The 23,736-nt window shown below is 40.1% G+C and overlaps 1 pseudogene; it reads right to left on the bottom strand.

Moving 5' to 3' along the window:
- Positions 1 to 7,536: 7,536 nt before the first annotated feature.
- LOC145094192 (putative E3 ubiquitin-protein ligase BAH1-like 1) lies at positions 7,537 to 8,410 on the bottom strand (annotated as a pseudogene).
- Positions 8,411 to 23,736: the final 15,326 nt, after the last annotated feature.

Here is a 23,736-nt window from a genome sequence, read left to right as displayed (position 1 = left end):
GATTAAAGGAAACCTATCAGTTTATCATAATAATCCATCTTTTCACTTCAAAAAAAATCTGAATCAAACTGATTGCATTGATAATGAGGAATTGGAGGGGTTTGGGTTCCATCTCATTGTTATAAGTATTTTTTTTGTTGCAAACATATATATATATATATATATATATATATATATATATATATATATATATATACTTGTATAGGTGTTGGAAATATGAGTATTGTTTGCTCTGAGAAAGAGTGACTTGCTCTTTTCACGTTCAAACACAATGTCAAAGATGATTATGAAACATTGTCATCATGGGATGGAAATGACTGTTGTAGGTGGTAAAGAATCTAGTGTGATGCTATCACCAGACATGTCAAAAGCCTTCATCTCAACGAAGAATACTACGGTGAAAGCCACCACTACTTAGTTGGTAATGAGTTGACCTCTTTGTTGACTTCCGACCTCCATCTAGAAGCCCACCATTTTCATGGAAACATTTTCTTCATAGGGTGTCAAATCTTCTTCCTACCCTATGATGAACACAAATAGAGATGATAAAGATGTGGTTGAGTTTACTATAAATAGAGGGTTCATCCTCAGTTGTAAAGCATCCCAAAACACAGAGAAATAGAGCAAAACACTTAGAGTGAGAGTGTTAGTAAAAGTCGATTGGTTTTTTGTAATAGTAGAGTGTGACAGTTGCTCATTCTTTTGTAATTCTATTTTTGTGCTGAGTAAAAGAGTTTTTCAACCCTAACAACTGGTATTAGAGCTTTTTTTGGTGTCCACGAATTCTTTACGAATTTCTCTGTTTTTTCATCAAAGTATTTTAGTCTCAAAATCCATTTCTAGGCACACCGTTGGAAATGGCTCGTTTCAAGGATTCCAAAAATATAGTTTTCATAATTTTTTTTACCACCGGAAGACCTCCAAATCGCTGGTCAAACTTAGTCAAACGTCGCCGGAAAACTTGTCGAAAAAACCAGTTGCCGAAGAAGGTCACCGAAGATGACGAAGTGACGTCAGCATGACATCTGCATGACATTAGCGGTGACGTCAACAGTTGGCCAGTCTTTTAGAATATTATAGCTTGGCCCCTAAAGTTCCAGAAAGTTGCAAACAAATTCCTCTATTTCTGAAAAACTTCATTTCGGTCGTTGTTGTTCTAAAAGTTACCATTTGCCCCTATACTTCCAAGAACTTTTAGAAAGGTCCTTGTGTGGCAGAAACACTTCATATTGGTCCTTGTAAGTTAGGAAAATTACAGTTTAGTCCCTATAGTTCTAAAAAGTTACAAATTAACCCCTAACTTTTCTAGAAAGTATATTTTGACCGAAAAAAAGTCTACCGCGCCATTTTCACGCTTTCTAGTCCAACCAAGAGCTTGATTTATCTAATTTCTCCTTGAAATATTTGTAAAATAAATTTGCAAGTATTTTTTTAAGGAATCTACAAGTACGATTATGATGGTTTGACTTACACCCACAAATTACAGCATGTGGAAGCTAATGATGGAAGATTTTCTTAATATGAAAGATTTAGCAGAACCTTTAGAAAATAAAGGTGTCAAACCCGACATAAAGAAAGATAAAGTTTGGACGAGAATAAACTTGAAAACGGCAAAACAAATTTGACAGTAGATCGACTATAGTTTTTTATAATGTCTCTTAAGAGACACACAAATACTGACAAGGGGTGTTCGCGGTGCGGTTTTGAGTCAAAACCGCACCGCATATGCGGTTTGAGATTTTTTTAAATCGCAAACCGCACCACGAACGTTCAGAACCGCGTTAAGCGGTCTGGTTTGATACATGCAGTTTGGGTGTGGTTTGTGCGGTTCGATAAGTTGTTTAATTAATAACTTTCGCAAACCACAATATTTAGGTGATTTTAGTATTGACTTTTTAAAAACAAAAAATTTCGGTTGGATTTGATCCTTTTGGAAACAAATAAAAAGAACCCATAACAAGTAATTTGAGAGTATCTACTTTATGTGTAAGTTTAATACTTTAGTCAAGTAATTTCATATATATATATATATATATATATATATATATATATATATATATATATATATATATATCGTAACTGTATTTCTTAATTTCATGTTCGACATAACAGTAAATCATATAATGATATAATTATGTCATTTTCCTTAAGAATTCTAATAGCTTTAATTGTAATTTCTACCTACAATCATACAATGCTAATTCTATTTATAAAACTAAACAAACGAACTTCTTTCTTATTTTATTTATGTAGGATGATTATATATATATATATATATATATATATATATATATATATATATAGTGTGGTGCGGTTTGAACCAGGGTTTCACAGTTAAAAACCGCATACCACACCATGTAGTGCGGTTTACAAAATTAGAAACCACAGACCGCACTGCGGAAGTTCTAAACCACGTTATGCGGTGCGGTTTGGTGTGGTGCGGACAGTTTATGTGGTTTACGTGTTTTGGTGCACACCCCTAATACAAACTATGGGAGACGCTCGTTGATATGTATTAGGAAAAGACGGAACAAAACAAGACCTTCTTGGTGAGGCGCCTTATAAACCACAAGTTACAAAGTGGTACGTCCATAATCGAGCATACGAGTCTGTTTTAGGATCTCGTAAACCAGCTTGGTGCTACTGATTGGGCTCTCAAAGATGAAGAACAAGCTATATTGCTTCTACGTTCTCTACCAGATAATTGGGAAACACATGTTGTGACTTTCAACAATTCTTTCCCCGATGGCAAAGTGATAATGGAGATGGTCACAGACGCCCTAATGAACAAGGAAGGCAGAAGAAAAGAAGTTGGTACAAACCAGTCTTTTGCCCTTGTGTCAGAAAACGAAGAAAGAGACGGAGGCAAAATTGGAGGTAGAGGTCGAGGTCGAGGTAGAGGCGGGCATGGTCAAAGTAGAGGAAGATCCGAAGATCGAGGGAAATCACAGGATCGAGGTAAATCGCGAGAGCAAGATAAGTCTAGGAATAGATGGTTCGGAGGCTATTATAATCATTATAATTAATATGGCCACAAAAGAGTGATTGTCGTAGGTTCTTACGACAGCAGTCCGAGATGAGCCAGAATTCAAGCAGGGAGAATGGTAAAACCATGGTCAACATAACACAATAAATTACCCTTGTTACATACGAGGAGGAAGCATGCCTACATGTTGGCACTCATGATGTTGAGTGGGTGATTGATAGCGTTGTATTATATCATTCGACTCCAAACTAAGATTTATTTATTACCTATAAGAATAAAGAACATGGTACTGTGACGATGGGAAACACCAGTTTCTCAAGCATTGTTGGTATTGGTGATGTGCATATAAATACCAATGTAGGATGTACATTAGTGCTGAAAGATGTACAACATATCCCCGAGTTAAGAACGAATCTTAAATCAGTTTGAGCACTTGATGTTCAGGGATGTGATAATCAATTCAAAGATGGCACCTGGAAGTTGCTAAATGGTGTTCTGGTCATTTCAAGGGGAAAATTTTCTGGTAATCTTTATAAAACCCATGCAAAGCTGCTTCATCCAAGTCTCAATGTTGTTAAAAAGAGACATCACCAAACTTGTGGCATAGAAGACTAGGCCACATGAGCGTGAAGGGATTGACGACTCTTGAAAACAAGGAATCCATTTTAATGGAAAAAAATGTTGCTTTGGATCCATGTAAGTACTGCCTATTTAGGAAACAACACAGAGTTTCCTTTAGTCCCAAAAGAAATAACCGCTCCGAGTTGCTGAGCCTTGTCCACTCCGACGTATGTGGACCGATTGAAGTAGAATCTCTTGGTGGAAGTAGGTACATTGTGACATTCATCGATGATGCATCACGAAAGGTATAGGCACAATGTATCATGATGAAGGACCAAGTATTGGCCCACTTCAAAGCTTTTCATGAAATGGTGGAAAGATAAACAAGCAAGCAGCTGAAATTTTTCCGATCATATATTCGAGGCGAGTACTATTCCCTTGAGTTCTCTACATACTTCATGAAACATAGTATCATATATGAAAATATTGTCCCACGAACCCTACAACACAGTGGTGTAGCAGAATGGATGAATCGAATCACTGTTGAGAAGTTTTGGTGCATGCTCAATATGACTAAACTCCCAAAACCATTATAGTGTGAAGTTGTATTGGCAGCTTGCTATCTAATAAATATATCACCTTCCATTCCATTGAATTTATAAGTTCCATAGAAGATATGGATGGGTAAATACATCTTATATTCTGACTTGAGAGTATTTGGGTGCAAGGCGTTTGTACATGTATCAAATGAATTATAGAAGAAGTTAGACCTCAAATCCACTCCATGCATCTTTATTGGATATGGAGATGAAGAGTTCAGGTATAGGCTATGAGAACCACAACCAAAAAGTTATTTGAAGTAGAGATTTAGTTTTCTATGAGAACCAATATTATGATCTCATGGCAATGGTTAGTGAGCGACCGAACACCAAATTTTTAGAAATAATATCTTAAAATAAAGATGATGTTTCCACTAAAGAAGAGGATGAAGAAGTTGACGATACAGATCAAAAAGGTGTTAAGCAGGGGGAGCTTCCACCCCTAGATGCTTCAGATCTGTTGCCAGAATTTGCAAATGAAGGAATACAAATTCGACGATCCGAATGAGTTTGTGCTCCATCAAGAAGATGTCCGACTTCAAACTACATCCTTCTGATAGAGAGCTATCAAGAGGCTCAATATCATATTGAAAAAAATCCAAATAGTAGAATGATATGTAAGAAGAAATGAATTCTTTACAGAAGAATCAAACATATGAGTTGGTAAAACTACCCAAAGGAAAGAAAGCTTTGAAAAACAAGTGGATTTTCAAGTTAAAGAAAGACGGAAAAGGAAATGCTATGAAATATAAGACGAGAATCATTGTCAAAGGTTTCCAACAAAAAGAAAGAATCTACTTTGAAGAGATTATTTTGCCGGATGTGAAGATGATGTAGTGGTGTTGATCATGATGACGAATGTGGAATATGAAAATGATTTAGTGAATCATTCAAGAATCATGAACATGAAGAACACAAGCGTAAATAAATCTGGGTTTAGCTCTCATTAATTTTTAGAAAGAGTACAAATGGGTTTGCAATAATTATCTCTCTAAACTAATCTCTCATAAATGTTCCTTATATAAAATGAGTGTCACTCACTTCCTTATAAAGGAAAGCCAACTCATTACACACATACAAAGGAGTAAGCACACATGACATCCAAGAGTGACTTTGCACCCTAACATTCTCCCCCTTAAAGTTAGGATTGGATGTCTCGACTTCAATATCCAACGAGCTCGCACAATCAAGACGAACTCCCCCTCGAAATAATATTGGTCTTCAAATCCGCAAATGAATAGCCGATAAGCTTCGAATACTTACTCTTCATTCTCACCCTTTTTATAATAAAAAAGTGATTATAAAACCCGCTAAGGTTGAGAAGCGCCCGAAGAATAATCTTCACAAAACTCCCTCTTGATGTGTGCCAAAAATCATTATGAGAAAAATTTCCATGAAAAAACAATCACGAAAAAGTCTTGAAAAATTTTCAAATTTATGAAAATTTTCAACTTTTGGGTGAAAGTTGCAAGAATTTTGAAAATCCGGGTAAAACTGCCAATATCAGAATTTTGTAGGGTCCCGTTACGCCAAAAACAGTGTTAGATGCGAAACTTTACCCAATTGCGAAACTGGGCATAAAGTGACAATTCGCATTAACTGGAGGGGCTGTTATGTAACCTTCAACGTTTCTCAGAACTTTTATCCCAATTTCGAAGTTGGGTAAATTCTGCCAAGTCTTCGAAACATCAGGGATTCAAAACGAAAAGTTTGCATTTAACACAAACTTCTATCCCCATTTCGAAGTTGGATAATTTTTGCCACTTCGTTGATAGATCAGGGACCCAAATTGAAAACTAATATTTTCTTCCCCAATGTGATACGAGAAGCGAATGCTGTCATACGTCGAATATGAGTTCGATTCCAAGGCAGACCATTCGACATCTATACCCAAACTACCCATGTCGAAATCATCAAAATCGACACTCGATGTCGATCCCACATAAGGAGCCAGTATCGACTCAAAGCCTTCGCATATCATATCGATACCCATTATCGATTCGTCATCAACAAATCGAATATGAGCCGACTCGTTATCAACCCTTCGCAAGTGAACCACTCGATTTCCACTATCGAACTCAAGGTATTGACCTCGATGTGTTCGATTCCAGCCAATTAATCCTCGACCATCGACTAGTAAGCTTCAATATCGATCTTACTTCCCTTTCGTAATCAATCAACCTCCAGGACAGCCTTCGCTTTCAATCACTCAACTTCAACTTCAGTTTAGGCCCATCGACATTTGCGACCATCGACCTTCAAAATCAATATTACCATTCGATTTCAAAATCACAGACTTCACTTTTGTTACTCAACCTTGACCCTTGACCTTAAACCATTCGAAATTGATCCTCCCATTTCAACCCTTCGAAATCAAATTCACATAAGAAGCCAGTAGCGACCATCAATATGCTTGACCTTCGTTATCCAATTCATCTATGAGACTTTGTATTCAGCCGAACACTCAAAGCAAAGTCCCATAACCAAAAGTCTCTAAATCAGATTACAAACCGAAGGTGCATATTAGAACAAAAATTGTGACGTTGATGTCGAATTTCAAGCGAAGTTATCTCAATACCAATTGACGTTCCCATTGGTCATCAGTAAATAGATTCGATTCCAAACCTTCATTTCCACAGCCTTCGTTACCATGATTCAAATCAACACATTTGTTCTCTATCCACATCCAGTCAAACATTATTTGGTATTAATACTGACCTCAAGAAGACTTCGATTTTGAAATCAATATTAAGTATCGAACAAAAACCATTCCAGTCTTCGATGTCAAGAACAAGTACTCAACCAATATTCGAAATTAAATCCCAAACCGGACTTGATTTCGAGCACTTATAGCCTCAAAATAACTTGTATTAACCAATTCCATCCACCAATTCACAAAATCACCTCTTAATAATCACGTTTGAGTTTTTACTATGTTTGACTTTTCGAAATCAAAAGTCAACAAACATGAAATTGATGATTCTAACATCGAATTTCAAATCAAAACACGTTCAACCAACTGTTCTTCATATCCTTCAAGTGTTCTTGACCAAAATCTTTAAAATCAAAGACTCAATTTTCGATTTCTATGCTATGAATTGAATAAAATCGATTTCATCATATACCAAATCATATGAAATCGAATCCCAGTTTAAAATTAACAAACAACATCAAACGATTATTGAGAACGATAAGAAGAAACCGAAACTCAAGAACAAAACGATTATGAACAGAAACATGATGATATGGTACAACTAAGTAAAGTCAGGGGCGGCTCAATCAGTTTAGGGGCTCTAAGAGAACCCAAAATTTGAGGCCCTTTGGCCTTTAATATACTCCAAATGAACAATCTGTAAACTGGAATCAGATTATGGATTATTCGAAATACCTTCATTGTAAGAGCAAACCTAGTTCCAACATGTAAACGGGTTTAACATACACTCAACTCTGTAATAACAAAGATAAATAAACCATACCATTAATCTATATTTTGTTACATAATATGATCATATATACACAATAAGTATATAGAAAAAAAAATGAAATTTATAACATCCAAATTTATCAAACCTGCAAACTGGACACTTGGAATCTTGATTTGCAGACTTCAACCTTTCAATCATCAATACACCAGGTGCCAAACAAGCACAAGACTTGCAAAAAAATGTTTCCACAACTCAAAGAATATGGTTGAAAAATAATGTCCTGCATCAACAACTATCCATTTTATAAAAGATATAATTGGAATTTTCTATAATTAATATGTTTATTGTCAAACATATATACCAAGCAAATAAGACAAGTGAGATTGTACTCCAGTTTTTTAGTACCTAGAAGTGTCAAAGTTAGAAAAGACTCTTCATTCCAAATATTGAGGTCATAAGAGGGTTGACCAAAAAGCTCATCAGATGCCAAAATGTCTGAACCTTTAAGATTCATATATAAAGCTACTAATTCAATCAACCATGGTGATTGCTTCACATCCAAGTATTTTCCTGTAATTTGGAAATAATGAAACAGACACCTTAAGAATCTTCGGATACCAGGAGTAAAGTGAAGATGAACAAGTTGCCTGACTCTTAAAGTAATATAATGATGTACAAAACTTAAAATGGTAGGATTCATACAGAGGAATCTGATTGAGATCATCCTCAGCATTTTCATCCCTACGAGAATCAATTGAAGCGTTAATATGTCGATGATGCCTGTAAAAGTTCAAATCATTCTTGAGATTCTTGTACTCAAAGTGACACATGTTCTTCATTGGATCAAAATCAAGAATTGGAGAATGGAGAAGGAATAATAGAGAAGGGATTGAAGGAAGAAGAAGATTAGAATAGATATTTTTTTGTGGAAATCAATCGTGTTTTGTGGAAATCGAATCGTCGCCGGTTGCTTTTGTTGATTTTGGTCAAGTCTTGCGTATTGTTGCTCTTGTTTATTGTGCGTAAGAGGATGTCTAACATCCAACGATTTTAAAAACTAGGGGCCCTTCACAATTGGGGGCCCTAAGCCCTTGCTTAATTTTTTATATAGTAAAGTCGGCCCTGAGTAAAGTGTGCGTACTAGACGAACCAAGAATAGCGATTTGGGCTCCATGATTAAATGGGCTTAAAACTGATATAAAGGCTTTATGGATCATGAACAGTAACAATGCATTATTTCGAATCAAATTAAATGTTGGGCTTAACAATGATTATTGAACATTAGTGGATTCAAAATGTGGGCTTCAAAATATGAGCAGTGAATTTCGTGATTTTGAACTTGATCTAAACAAACATAATTGGATCAATCAATGGGGTAGAAGCGTATTTGATCCAATCAGACAAAGCGATCAAAAACGAAAAACGCAAAGCACGAACCGTAATCAAGAACGTTTTGGAATCCATTTTCCCGTTTTCCTTCAATCGATATGTATTAAACTATTATAATTAATATGTATTTTGGTTGTATTTGAGAATTTGAGATACATTTTTGATAATCTGAGCTCCATTAGCAACGAACGAATCAAATTTTCAAGATCTAGCTTCTTTTGTTGGAACAAAAAAGTCTCCAATTTGAACATTGTACCACCCATAATACGTGTTGTACAACTCGTTCTTCGTGTTCTTCAACGATCTAATACCATCTTCATAAGAATCATCAACACTTTTGGGTTTTGATTTCAAATTCATTGCAACGCTTGATGATTGTTGCTTTGGAACCCAAATTTGCTTCATGGATTTCGAATTCACAACAAAATTTGACGATTTTTGTGAATAAATCCACTTGTTCTTATGTTTGATCTTCTTCTTCTTTTTCTTTCTTATCTTTTTGCATCTTGAAGATTTGAATTCAAGAACAACTTCATTCTTGACAACTTCAACTTTGCAAGTTTGAATCAAATCTTTTGGAGTTTGATACTAGTGAATTTCTTTGATTGATGACTTTCGATAAGGAATCATTCCTTCAAACAAATCACAAGAACACAAAATATTATCGGTTTGAACTCCAATCGAGCAAAAAAAATCATCTTCATGAGAATCAACTTGAATCTTTTTATCATGAACTTCAAGAACATCAAGAACATCGCATTGAACTACATAGTCTTGAACTTCAACAAACTTAAGAGCATGAATATCACTTGGATTTTCAATTAGAGAAATGTATTTCTTATTAAACAAATCTCTTTCTTCTCCTTACTTTTTATTTCCACTCCATGTTAACATGTACAAGGTGATTTTGATTAAACATTCAATCTGCCCAAGTCATTGAAACATTAATCTTCCATGATCATCTTTCAAGCCTCCATAAGAAACCATAGTAACCCATGTAATCAATCCACCTTTCAACAATACTCCATAGAATTGATTTTCATTGACTTTGTATTTGACATCGATCTTCAATGATCACAACCTTTGAATCATAATGCAAGTCCACCATCTTTGATCAATTGATAAGATGTTGTGTTTTTCTAGAGAGAGAGAAAGTGATTTTAAATGGGTTTTCTAGAGAGAGAAAGCGAAAATCACTTGAATTCTAGTGAAGAAAATCAAATTATGAATTGAATCAAGGAAAATTCGATTTCAAGAATCCATAGTAAACCATGTAATCAATCCACCTTTCAACAGTACTCCATAGAATTGATTTTCATTGACTTTGTATTTGACATCTTCAATGGTCACAACGTTTGAATCATAATGCAAGTCCACCATCTTTGATCAATTGATAAGATGTTGTGTTTTTCTAGAGAGAGAGAAAGTGATTTTAAATGGGTTTTCTAGAGAGAGAAAGCGAAAATCACTTGAATTCTAGTGAAGAAAATCAAATTATGAATTGAATCAAGGAAAAATTCGATTTCAAGAATCCAAAAACTCTCTAAATCACGAAGATCAAATAACAATGAAGAATCACCAAATAAAAAATGTCATCATGGATCAATTCTTGATTAAATAAAGAACACCCGCTCTTATACCAATTGTAGTGGTGTTGATCATGATGACGAATGCGGAATATGAAAATGATTTAGTAAATCATTCAAGAATCATGAACATGAAGAACATAAGAGTAAATGAATCTGGGTTTAGCTCTCATTAGTTTTTAGAAAGAGAACAATTGGGTTTGCAGTAATTCTCTCTCTAAACTAATCTCTCATAAATGTTCCTTACGTAAGATGAGTGTCACACACTTCCTTATAAAGCAAACAAAACTCATTACACACATACAAAGGAGTAAGCACAGATGAAATCCAAGAGTGACTTTGCACCCTAACAGATGATGTCTATTCAAATTGTACTCGGATTAGTTGCTAGTCTAGATCTTGAACTTGAGTAGATGGATGTGAAAACAACTTTTCTCCATGGTGATTTGGATGAAGAAATATACATGGATCATCCTGATGGATTTAAAGTCCCAAGGAAAGAGAAACTCGTTTGTAAATTGAAGACGAGCATTTACGGTCTTAAGCAACCCCTAAGGTAGTGGTACAAGAAGTTTGACTCATTCATGGTAATTCACAAGTACAAAAGAACTGTTGCAGACTAGTATGTCTACCTGAAGAAGTTCCCAGATGGAAAATTTGACATCTTTTTTCTCTACGTGGGTGATATGTTGATAGTGGGACAAGATGCAATGATGATCGACAAGTTGAATAAGGTTTTATCCTAGTTTTTTTATATGAAAGACTTAGGCCCAACACAACATATACCAGGCATGAAAATTCTCTGTGATAGAAAATCAAGAAAATTGTTCTTATCACAGGAGGAGTATGTTGGACGTGTAATCAAAAGGTTCATCATGGAAAATGCGAAGCCTGTTGGTATGCCCTTAGCTAATCATTTCAGTTTGTGTAAGAAACATTATCCCTCTTCTGAGAAAGAAAGAGAAGATATGAAGACAGTCCATCATTCCTCATCCATAGGAAGTCTTATGTATGCAATGGTATGTACAAGACCAGATATTGCTCATGTCGTCGGTGTTGTGAGTATATATCTAGCTAATCTGGGAAAGCAATGTTGGGAAGTAGTAATGTGGATTCTTCGATACCTGAAGGATATTTCGAAACTATGTCTATGTTATAGGGGAGCAAAGCCAATCGTGAATGGTTATATAGATGTCGGTATGGCAAGAGATCTTGATAATAGGAAATCTACATCAAGTTACATTTTCACTTTCGCAGAGGGAAATATCTCATGGCAATCCATGTTACAGAAGTGTGTAGCAATGTCAACAATAGAAGCTAAGTGCATTGTTGTTGTTGAAGTTGGGAAGAAGCTTATATGGCTAAGACAGTTTCTTCAAGAATTAAGCGTTCCACAAGAAGAGTACATCATTAATTATGATAGTTAGAGTGCTATGGACCAGAGCAAGAACTTGATGTACCATTCCCGCAAAAAACACACTGATGTGTGTTATCATTGGCTTAGAGAAGCAATCGAGGGTTGAGAGTTGAAGTTATCAAAGATCAACACAAATGACAATCCTACAAATATGTTGACCAAGGTGGTGACACAAGAGAAACACAAACTATGTGTTGACATAATTAGGATTAGAATTGTTGGAAGGAGACTAGAGGGGGAGATTTGTTAACTTCCAGACTCCATCTAGAAGGCCAACGTTTTCATGGAAACATTTTATTCTTAGGGTGACAACTTTTCTTCCTACCATATGATGAACACATTCTATGGAGAGGGTGGAGAAGTGGTTGGGTTTACCATAAATAATGGTTTCATCCTCAGTTGTAAAGTATCCCAAAACACAAAGAAATAAAGCATAACACTTTGAGTGAGGGTGTTAGTGAAAATGGGTTGTTTTTTGTAATAGTCGAGTGTAACTTATGCTCCTCCTATTGTGATTCTATTTTCGTGTTAAATAGAAGAGTTTTAAAAAATCAGATCCCTGAGTTCATTAGATCCTTGAAAAAACTGAGACTCATTCTCTCTCATGCTGGTTTAGATGGTTTTGTTCCTCCTCATATTCGAAATCTTTCTTATTTGAAGGTTCATGATCTAACTTCAAACTATGGGCACCTGATGATAGATGACGTGGCATGGACTTTTCGTCTTTCTTCACTCGAACATCTCGGCTTGAGTTCAGTTGATCTTAGTGGAACACAAAAACAGGACATGGTTTTTTACGTGATTTCTTCGTTAAAAGAGTTGAGTTTGTCATATTGTCAACTTTCCAATGTTGATATTCATCATTTTTCTTAATTCGAGCAGAGTACTTCCCAATATTAAACTCCTATATCTTAGTTTCAATCATTTTGTAACATCCAAATTCAAACTTTTTAAATCATAAATAAAAGTCAATTAGTATTGTCTACAAAATGTTTTCAAATCAATATCCATCAGAGTGTCCCAAAATCATAACGAAAGGATGAGGAGCGGTACGGTCACGCCTTTGCCTTGCCATGATCTCCTGAAGTACCTGTGACAATAACTGAAAACTGTAAGACCAAGGGCTTATTGAGCCACCCCCAAAATACCAATACCACACTGACAATACCATATCAGTAACAACCAATCAAAAAATCATGCATACTGGGCCATCGGCCTGACTGGGCCTGCAGTCTATCTAAATCTATCCCGAGCCTTCGGCATGACTGGTCCGCCTCGAGGGCCTGCAGTCTCCCCGCACCGCTTGTAGGGTATGTTGGCCTTCAGCACAAAGCAGGACCACCTCAACCCAACCAACAAGCAATTAACCATGTGCGCATAACTATCACATACTGGCATATAGAAACATCACATATCTGTCACACTGATCATCAACTATAGAACCTTCTCATAACTAGAGTACCGACCTAGCAGGTGACTACATACCAATCCTTACGGATCATAAAAAGAATAACATACAATCTATCATGATTCCGATCTAACAGATCAAAATCATATGTAGCATACCATGACAACCGATCTAACCGATCTCTAGCATAGCAACCATCCTAACCAGGATGAATTCTAACATAGCAATAACATAGCAACCCTCCTAAACCGGGATGAAATCTAACATGGAAATAACATAGCAACCATCCTAAACCATGATGTAAATCATAAGGGCCGACCTTGGTGCCATAGACCCTATTGATATAGTGAGGATAACTCACCTCACAGATGTCGACTCGAAAGGTAAACTCCAACTATTGGATCAGTTGACACAAGCGCCACCACCTATAACCATAGCATAATATATTCATAAGTCCTTACCCTTATGAGGCACTCCATAACCTCCTAGTAAATTCCTGATCAAGGCCAGAGTCCTTGGTCAAGGTCAACAGTCCATGTTGACCTCAACTCACACTCGACCAATCACCGAGTCCATGGAGCACATTGCAACTCGCCGAGTCATCGGAGTGACTCGTCGAGTTCCTTCGAATCCTGATCAAACCTTAAGGCCACCCGTCGAGTTTCCTCCTTGCAACTCGACGGGTATACACCCAACCATATCCTTGGTTAAACTCATCCGAGTCGCCGAGTTGTTCTTCAACCCGTCGAGTTTCATGGCCATCTTCATCTAAATCGCCGAGTTGTTCAAACAACTCGTCGAGTTCACTGTTTCCTTCATCTGGCTCGCCGAGTTGTTCATCCCACTCGTCGAGTTCGATGCACATCTTCATATGACCCACCGATTCGTCTTCGCGACTCACCGAGTCCTTTCAGTCATTTAAACATGCAGACATCTTTAAGCCATGACAAGGCCCCAAATTTGTAGATCCAACCCCCTTAGGCCTGCTTATCACGTAAAGTTGCAAACTTTACGTGCATGCATTGCTTCACAAGCTCCTAATGCCAAAACCATACTTTTAATGGGTGTTCATGGACCAAGGGAACCTTAATCTTGACTAAAGTTGGAGCTTTATGCTTGTATGCTCCAAAGAGGGTCCAGATCTAAAGTTACAACTTCAGATCTAGCCCATATATTGTCATACCAACTTGATACCCTCATAGAACCCCTAAACTCATTCAAAGATAAGGTCTAGACTGAAATACCTGAGGGTAATGGTTTAATACCTTCCCAAGAGATGTACACAGCAGAAGAATTCGGATCTCCTCCCAGCTCCTTGCCTCAATCACTTGTTTTCCCCAAACTCCCACACCAAAATCTTCTCCCCAAAGCTTCAACACACAAAGGCACACACACACACGAGTTAGAGATGCAAAGGGGGCTGCCAAGGAACTGAAAGAGGCTTGAGCTTCTTTAAATAGGGTTGCAAACCCCGGAAATTAGGGTTTCCCCTTTCCAGCTCCTACTCGCCGAGTAGCTCACTTAATTCGCGATCCCACCCGCTGCTACTCGACGAGTAGCGCTACCGACTCGTCGAGTAGGGCCAAAACCAAGAAGTTTTTATTTAAAATAATACCTGAGAATCGAGGCGTTACAACTCTTCCCCAATTGAACTAGACTTCGCCCTCGAAGTCTGCTGGGATAAATAACAACGGGTAGTGCTCGCGCATCTCTGGCTCCGGCTCCCATGTCCATTTGGATCCCTTCCGATGTTCCCACTGTACCTTCACTAAGGGTATTTCTTTGTTCCGCAAAATCTTCTTCTTCCTTTCCAAAATGGCCATAGGCCTCTCCACATAATTCAGACGCTCATCGACCTGAATATCATCCAACGACACAACTGCCTCCTGGTCCATAACGCACTTTCGCAATTGCGAAACATGAAATGTGTTGTGGATCCGGCTAAGCTCTTCCGGAAGGTCTAACCTATAAGCCACCTTGCCAACCCTGGAAACAATCCTGAACGTCCCGATGTAACAGGGACCCAATTTTCACCTCTTCCTGAAGTGGATCACTCCTTTCCAGGGTGAGACCTTCAGGAGAACCATGTCACCCACCTAAAATTTCAGCTCAGATCGGCGTCGGTCGGCATAACTTTTCTGCCGACTCTGAGCGGTTTGCAGTCGCTGTCTAATCTGCTGTATCATCTTGGTAGTTTGCAGAACTACCTCTGTCCGACCCATCACCCTGTGCTTAATCTCCCCCCCAGCAGAATGGGGTCCTACACTTCCGCCCATACAACAGCTCGAAAGGTGGGGTGCTAATACTGGAATGATAGCTATTGTTGTAGGCGAACTCTACAAGCGGTAGGTGGGAATCCCAACTCCCACCGAAATCAATGACACACACCCTCAACATATCTTCGAGGGTCTGAATGGTCCGCTCACTCTGCCCATCAGTCTGCGGATGGAACGCTGTACTGAAATGCAGCCTCGTACCTAGTTCCTCGTGGAACTTCTGCCAAAAACGGGAAGTAAATCGGACATCCCAATCGGAAACTATGGAAACTGGAACCCCATGGCGAGAGACAATCTCGCGGACGAATAGGTCGGCCAACTTCTTCGCCGACAAACTCTCCCGTATAGCTAGGAAATGGGCACTCTTGGTCAATCGATCCACAATGACCCATATATCGTTGAAACCCTTTGCCGTATTTGGCAACTTCGTGATGAAATCCATCGTGATCCGTTCCCATTTCCACATGGGAATCTCCAGGGGCTGGAACTTACCATGCGGCATCTGGTGCTCGGGCTTGACCATCCTACAAGTCAAGCACCTCTCAACAAACCAAGCGATATTCGCTTCATGCCAGGCCACCAATAACTTGAACTCGTATCACGGTACATCTTGGTGGCTCCTGGATGAATAGAGAAGCGAGACTTATGAACCTCCTCCATCACTATCTGCCGAACCCCTCCGGTCATCGAAACCAAAACTCGACCATAACGGGTCAACAATCCGAGGCTATCCTCAACAAACCGGGCGCTTTCTCCCTTAATCTTCTCCAACTTCCAATTCTCTGGCCTCATACCCTCAATCTGAGCATCCCTGACCAGACCCACCAGCGGGGAATCCACTGCTATCCTCATACACCTGGCTGGGTCGAGGACCCAGCTGACTACATCTAGCCACCTGCGCTGCTTCATATTCGGATGGTAAAGGATCTCACAATCATAGTCCTTTACTACATCCAGCCACCTGCGTTGCTTCATATTCGGGTTCGGCTGATCCATAATGTGCCTCAAACTCTTGTGATCCGTGTATATGGTACAACGGACCCCGTACAGATAGTGCCTCCAAATCTTGAGAGCGAAGACCACTGCTCCCAACTCAAGATCGTGCGTAGGGTATCTCGTTTCATGCGGCTTCAACTGCCGCGATGCATAAGCTATCACTCGTCCCCTCTACATGAGGACTTCCCCTAAGCCTGTGATGGACGCATCACAATATACCACGAAATCCTCCACTCCCTCGGGGAGTGTCAACATTAGCGCCTCACATAACCGCTGCCGGAGGGTCTCAAACGCCCTCTGCTGCTCCGGGCCCCACCGGAAGTCCACTCCCTTCCTCGTTAGACGAGTGAAGGGTACGACAGCCTTGGAGAAATCACGAATGAATCTCCGATAATACCCTGCTAAGCCCAGGAAACTCCTGATGTCTGAGGGAGATCTCGGAGTCTCCCACCGCATAACCGCCTCTACCTTGGCCGGATCGACCAAAATCCCATTCTGGTTAACGAGATGTCTAAGGAACTGAACCTCTCGCAACCAGAACTCACACTTCGAGAACTTGGCATAAATCCGTTCTCGTCGCAGCACCTCCAACAGCTCCCGGAGATGCTCCTCATGTTGCTCTTGGGTCTTGGAATACACCAAGATATCATCTATAAACACAATGACCGAGCGGTCGAGCATCAGTCTGCAGACTTGGTTCATCAGATCCATGAACACTGCTGGCGCGTTGGTGAGTCCAAACGACATCACCACGAACTCGTAATGACCATTACGAGTCCAGAACGCGGTCTTCTCCACGTCTTCCTCCCTCACGCTGACCTGGTGGTATCCTGATCTCAAATTGATCTTGGAAAATCAAGATGCACCCTACAGTTGGTCGAAAAGATCGTCTATCCTCGGGAGCGGATAATGGTTCTTCACCGCTAACTTATTCAGCTCCCTATAGTCAATGCACATCCTGTGCGAACCATCCTTCTTCCTGGCGAAGAGGATCGGTGCTCCCCAGGGTGAGCTACTCGGACGAATAAATTGCTTACCCAGCAGTTCCTGCAACTGAGATGATAGCTCCTGCATCTCTGGCGGTGCCAAACGGTACGGCGCCTTGGCGATAAGGGCCGCACCTGGCACTAGATCAATCCTAAACTCAACCTACCTCACTGGAGGCACTCCGGGTAATTCCTCCGGAAACACATCAGCAAACTCTTTAACCACAGGGACCTATGAAACTGAGACCTGCTCTCTAACCCGCGTATCTACCACATACGCCAAATAACCGGCACACCCGTGCTGAATATACTGCCGAGCCCTGGCCGCCAAACAAAAGCCTGATCCCGACCTGGTGCCCTCACCATATACTACCATTTCTCCCCCACTTGGGGTTCGAACCACCACCCGCTGTCCCTCACAGTCGATCATGGCGCCAAAACGGCTAAGCCAATCCATCCCTACAATCACGCATACATCCCCCATGGGGATAGGAATCAAATCTATCAGGAAAGACACCCCGAAAATCTCTAACTTGCATCATCAGTAGACCGAAGAAGCAGAAACCCGTGCTCGTTGGCGATCAAAACTCGCAATGGACACTCAAGATCATCTATCAGCACACTGAACCCTCTAGAGAAGGTCTGAGATACAAATGACCGACTCGTCCCCGAGTCAAATAATACCAAAGCGGGCAAAGAATTTACTAAAAACCTACATAACCATAGGTACAATCAGTAAGCATAACACCAATACAAAAACTGTGACAGAGAAAAGAAACGTACCAGCAACCACATCCGGTGCTACCTTGGCCTCCTCGGCCGTGAGCTGGAAGGCGCGACCCTGACCTTCGGAGGCTCCACCTTGACTGGCCTCCCATCTCCAATCCTCGCAGTAGCTGGCGCGGAACCCAGCGCCGACTTGGCGGCGAGCTACGGACAGTTGGTCTTCACATGACCAACCTGATGACAATGGTAACAAATCCCTGGCATAGTGCCCTCCTTGCCACATTTGTGGCACCCACCTCCTGCTTGACAAACCCCTGAATGAGTCTTGCCACACTTTCCACAAGTGCGGCTCTAATGACCCCCAGACCGTGTATTAGCGATTTTAGACCACTTAGGCGCCGACTGAGACTGTGTCGGTGCCTGACGCTGCTCCTTCAGCTGCAGCTCTATCTCCAACTCACGCCGTCGCGCGGTTTCCTGAAGGTCCAGGAGGGTATCACATCGTTAAGTAGACACAAACTGTCGAATATCCGTCTTGAGCATAGGCAGATACCGAGTCAACTGAGACTGCTCTGAAGCAAACTCCGGGCAAAACATAGCCCTCTCCGTGAACATACGGGTAATCTCCATCACAGACTCCCCATCCTGTCTCAATGTTAAAAACTCCTGCGCAAGCCGCTCCCGCTCAACGCATGGAACGTAACGGGTGCGAAACATATCTCTGACCTGCTCCCAAGTAACAGCAGCCTGCTGATCATCAGTATACGACCCAGTTGTCAGCCTCCACCAGTCCTTTGCCCCAAGCCTCAGCAGGTTCAGGGCACACCTGACCTTTTGGTCAGCAAGACATGAGCACGTGAAGAAACAGCCCTCCACGTCAGATAACCACCTCATAGCCCTAATCACATCCTGTGTACCATCAAACGTCGGGGGCTTCGTATTATCGAAGTCCCGGTACTAGAAAGCCTCGCCGGCTCCTCCTCCAACCCCTGCCGCAGTTACAGCCGAAGTGGCTGCAGCGGCAGGTGTCTCTGCTAGAGCGGCATATCGCTCGTCAAAATACTCAACCATCGCGGTCTTAATCGACCCCAACATCTTTGGAAGCTGCGCTCGGAACGCAGCAGCAATCTCGTCGTGCATGATCTACCGAATCTGGGCATCCAACTCCTCGGTCCCTATCTGAACCATGGGGTCAGGTGCTACCAGCACCTCTAATCCTCTGTCTCCTGACCCTGATCCTTATCCGGATCCCGAAGCAACACATCTCATCACCACCATACTTCAAACACACTCAATGTATCAGACAAATCATATAATGACGGAAGACCAATACCCTCAATCCCTAGGGGTTGTCACTTCCTTGCTACGCGTATGGGTCCTGTGATTTTAGTAGTATGGGACCCTACTACCTTCCACATCTACCCATATTTGTCTCAAGTATCACCACAACGCCCTAAACTATATTCAACATAATATGCGCTCAACCCTCACTAACAGGGGACATCGCCTAACTAGCAACTGATCCTGTAGTTCCGCACCACTCACACATCCATGAAACTTCCATCATCCCCTGCAGTGCTAGTGTACACTGGCTGTACATAGCGCTGGACCCGATAGACTTTCGAATATCCGATCCTACACTAAGTTCGAATCAGACATTCTCAGGCTATAAGATCTCGACTACACACAGCCGTGGTGCATACGCTAAACATCTGCAGTTATGATGTCAATTCCATATACAAGGATCCCTAGGCTAATAGGCATCATATAATCAGGCAATTCTATCATGCGATTCTTCAAGATCCCTAGCCTAGCACTATCATGCGATTCCGGCTGATCGTACCCGCTGCATCCTCCATCCTTTATTTTGAAAACCGTTTTAAAACTTATTTTTTGAAAATATCCTTGATTTGAAACTGGATTGACACGAGTGTTCCTCCAATTCACTCAAACCAAGGCTCTGATACCAACTCGTAACATTCATAAATTTCACGCCAAATTCAAACTTTTTCAATCATAAATAAAAGTCAATTAGTATTGTTTACAAAATGTTTTCAAATCAATATCCATCAGAGTGTCCCAAAATCATAATGAAAGGATGAGGAGCGGTATGGTCACGCCTTTGCCTTGCCACGATCTCCTGAAGTACCTGAAACAATAACTGAAAACTATAAGCCCAAGGGCTTAGTGAGCTACCCCCAAAATACCAATACCACACTGACAATACCATATCAGTGACAACCAATCAAACAATCATGCATAACAGGCCATCAACCAAACTGCACCGCCCTACTGGGCCTGCAGTCTATCTAAATCTATCCCGAGCCTTCGGCATGACTGGTCCACCTTGAGGGCCTGCAGTCTCCCCGGACCGCTCGTAGGGTATGTTGGCCTTCAGCACAAAGCAGGACCGCTCAACCCAACCAACAAGCAATTCACCATGTACGCATAACTATCACATACTGGCATATACAAACATCACATATCTGTCACACTGATCATCAACTATAGAACCCTCTCGTAACTAGAGTACCGACCTAGCAGGTCACTACATACCAATCCTTACGGATCATAAAAGCATAACATACAATCTATTCCGATTCCGATCTAACAGATCAAAATCATATGTAGCATACCATGACAACCGATCTAACCGATCTCTAGCAAAGCAACCATCCTAACCAGGATGAATTCTAACATAGCAATAACATAGCAAACATCCTAAACCAGGATGAAATCTAACATGGCAATAACATAGCAACCATCCTAAACCAGGATGTAAATCATAAAGGGCCGGTGTAACGCCCGTAGATTAGGGCTAGTCAATTTAGAGACGATAGGCGTCAAAAATGAATTTTTGATGAAAGATTATTTAGAATGATTAATCTTAACTAAGTTATAGTATATGTTACAAGGTTTTCATGCATATAAAGAACGCCGAAATCCGAGTTATAACGAAGAAGTTATGACCTGTCGAAGTTTCGCGACAGAACCAGCACGACACAGCGCGACGTAAAAAGTGAATTTATGTTAGAGCGATATTTAGCCTTCATGATCTAAATGAAATTCGTAGAGTTCGTTAAACCATGAGCATGCATAAAAAGAACGTCCGAATCTGACTTCGTATGAGGAAGTTATGACTTTTCTAAGTTTCGACTTAGCGTTATGCAGCCCGAATACTTGATTTGAGATCGAGCGGTTTTTAGCCAAAACAATCTAAACGATAATCGAAGATCTCGTCAATTGTAGTGAAACGATAAAAAGATAAGCGAAAACAGACGTCGGATGAAGAAGCTATGAATTTATAATGGAGTTTTTCAGTCCCGGCCGACTAAAAATAATATAATAAAAATAAATTCAAAATTAGCCAACGGAGTCTAAATGAAAGTTGTAGAGTGTAGTCTCACCTACACGTGGATATAAAGAACGTCGAAAACGGATCTCGTATGCGAAAGTTACGCAATTTAGAAGTTCGACGAGTCAAATTACGCCCAGCGTAATTTGAGTACGCTCAGCGTACTCAAAGGGGTGCAACTTGTCTGACCAATACTCGAGTGCCACCAGTCGACGCACGCAATGACGTCAAAGTACGCCCTGCTACCTCGAGTACGCCCCGCGTAATCCCAGACCCTCAGCCTATAAATAGAACTCGAAATCAGCCATTTTCTCTTGTTCAAACTCTTTCTTCTCTCTAGTTTTTGCCTCGTTTTGCGTGTCGTTTATACCCAGAAGCCCCGGTAATATTTCCGAGCCCCGAAGCAAGATCCGAAGCCCCGAGGATCCCGAAGAGCGTTATTCCCGAGCCGAAGCGCTGCCCGCGAGGAGCCGGTTTTTGTGAAGATCTTCCAGATCTACGGAGAAACACTACTTCTACAAGCCGTAGTGCTGTCCGATCATCTTCTGATCAAGTGAGTGTGTAGTTACTTTCTTCTAACACATAAATATTAAGTATTTACTATAAAATATGTGCTATGTGTATAATATAAAGTTGTTTATATGTGTGGGTGTATAGTCCCTTTCATAAACACGGGTATAATACAAGTATTGTGTGAATTTATTAAGTATATGTTTGGGAGAGTGTATGGTTACTTTCTTCTAACACATAAATATGAAGTATTTGTTATAAAATACGTGATATGTGTTTATATATTGTTGTTTATTTGAGATGAGTATGGAACAAATGTTTTATATAGTTTTTAAATGAGTTAAAGTGTATATGTATTTTATATCTACAAATAAGTTGGGTAGAACATGGGTAGATGAGATAGTTGGTATGTGATAAAATGATGAGGTATGAAAGATGATTAAGAATGATATTGGTAGATGCACCAATTAAAGAATGTCATAAAACTAACAGATGCGCTTGAGAATAATATCGGTAGATGCACCAAGTAGTGAATGTCGTGATCTTGGCAGATGCGCCAAATAGAGATTGTCATAACAATAGCAGATGCGCTTATAGGATAATCTTGGCAGATGCGCTTATAGGATAATCTTGGCAGATGCTCTTATAAGATAATGTCGGCAGATGCGCCTAAAAGAGAATGTCATAAACCTGGCAGTCGCGCCTCATAGTGTATGACGTAATCCTGGCAGAGGCGCTTAAAGGATGATGTTGGTAGATGCGCCTTATGTAGCAATAGATTTTGTGCTAATTCCTTAGGTCAATCCTTAGGAATGAATGAATGACGGGTAGTTGAATTCCTAGGGTAAAATCCTAAGAAAGATAATAGGGATGGGTAATTGAGTTGATTGTTTGATGGTTGAATATAATAACTATATTATTGTGGGTTGAAAACCCTATATGCTCACCAGGCTCCCAAGCCTGACCCACTCAGTTTTCTTTGCATTACAGGTAATGGCACAAGAGTATAAGTTGGTGGACTTGACGAGAGATTTTGGATTATAGGCCAGTAGTTATGAATAACTGCTGTAAGGTCTATTTTGTTCTATTTATGCTTTTGGTCCGTATTGAACATGACATCTCGAGATTTTGTTATATAATGAAAATACATTTCTTTAAAGAAATGCTTTGATAATTTTTATCATATTTTGTTTTGGCAACAAATTCTGCAACTGTTTTCTTTAAAAGATTACTCTGATTTTATAAAACAAAGCATAAACAAATCGGTCTTTTCTGGCCGTGAAAATGGGGATGTCACAGTTGGTATCAGAGCATTAGTTTAAGCGAACTAGGAATTTGTAGGAAATTTCTAGACTTAAACTTAGAATGCTAAGTAATGATTGTGAGGAGTGTGTCTAAAATATGTTAGGTAGTACACCTAAATTGACACAAGCACTAGTTTATTTTAGGAATGATGCCTAAAATGATTTTATGTGCTAAATGTTTTGTATGATAGCTATAATGATGCTATTATTTG

This window comes from Lactuca serriola, chromosome 3, assembly GCF_051521515.1.
Source record: "Lactuca serriola cultivar US96UC23 chromosome 3, Lser_US96UC23_V15, whole genome shotgun sequence".
Lineage (NCBI taxonomy): Eukaryota > Viridiplantae > Streptophyta > Magnoliopsida > Asterales > Asteraceae > Lactuca > Lactuca serriola.
This window is presented reverse-complemented; position numbering and strand designations above follow the sequence as displayed.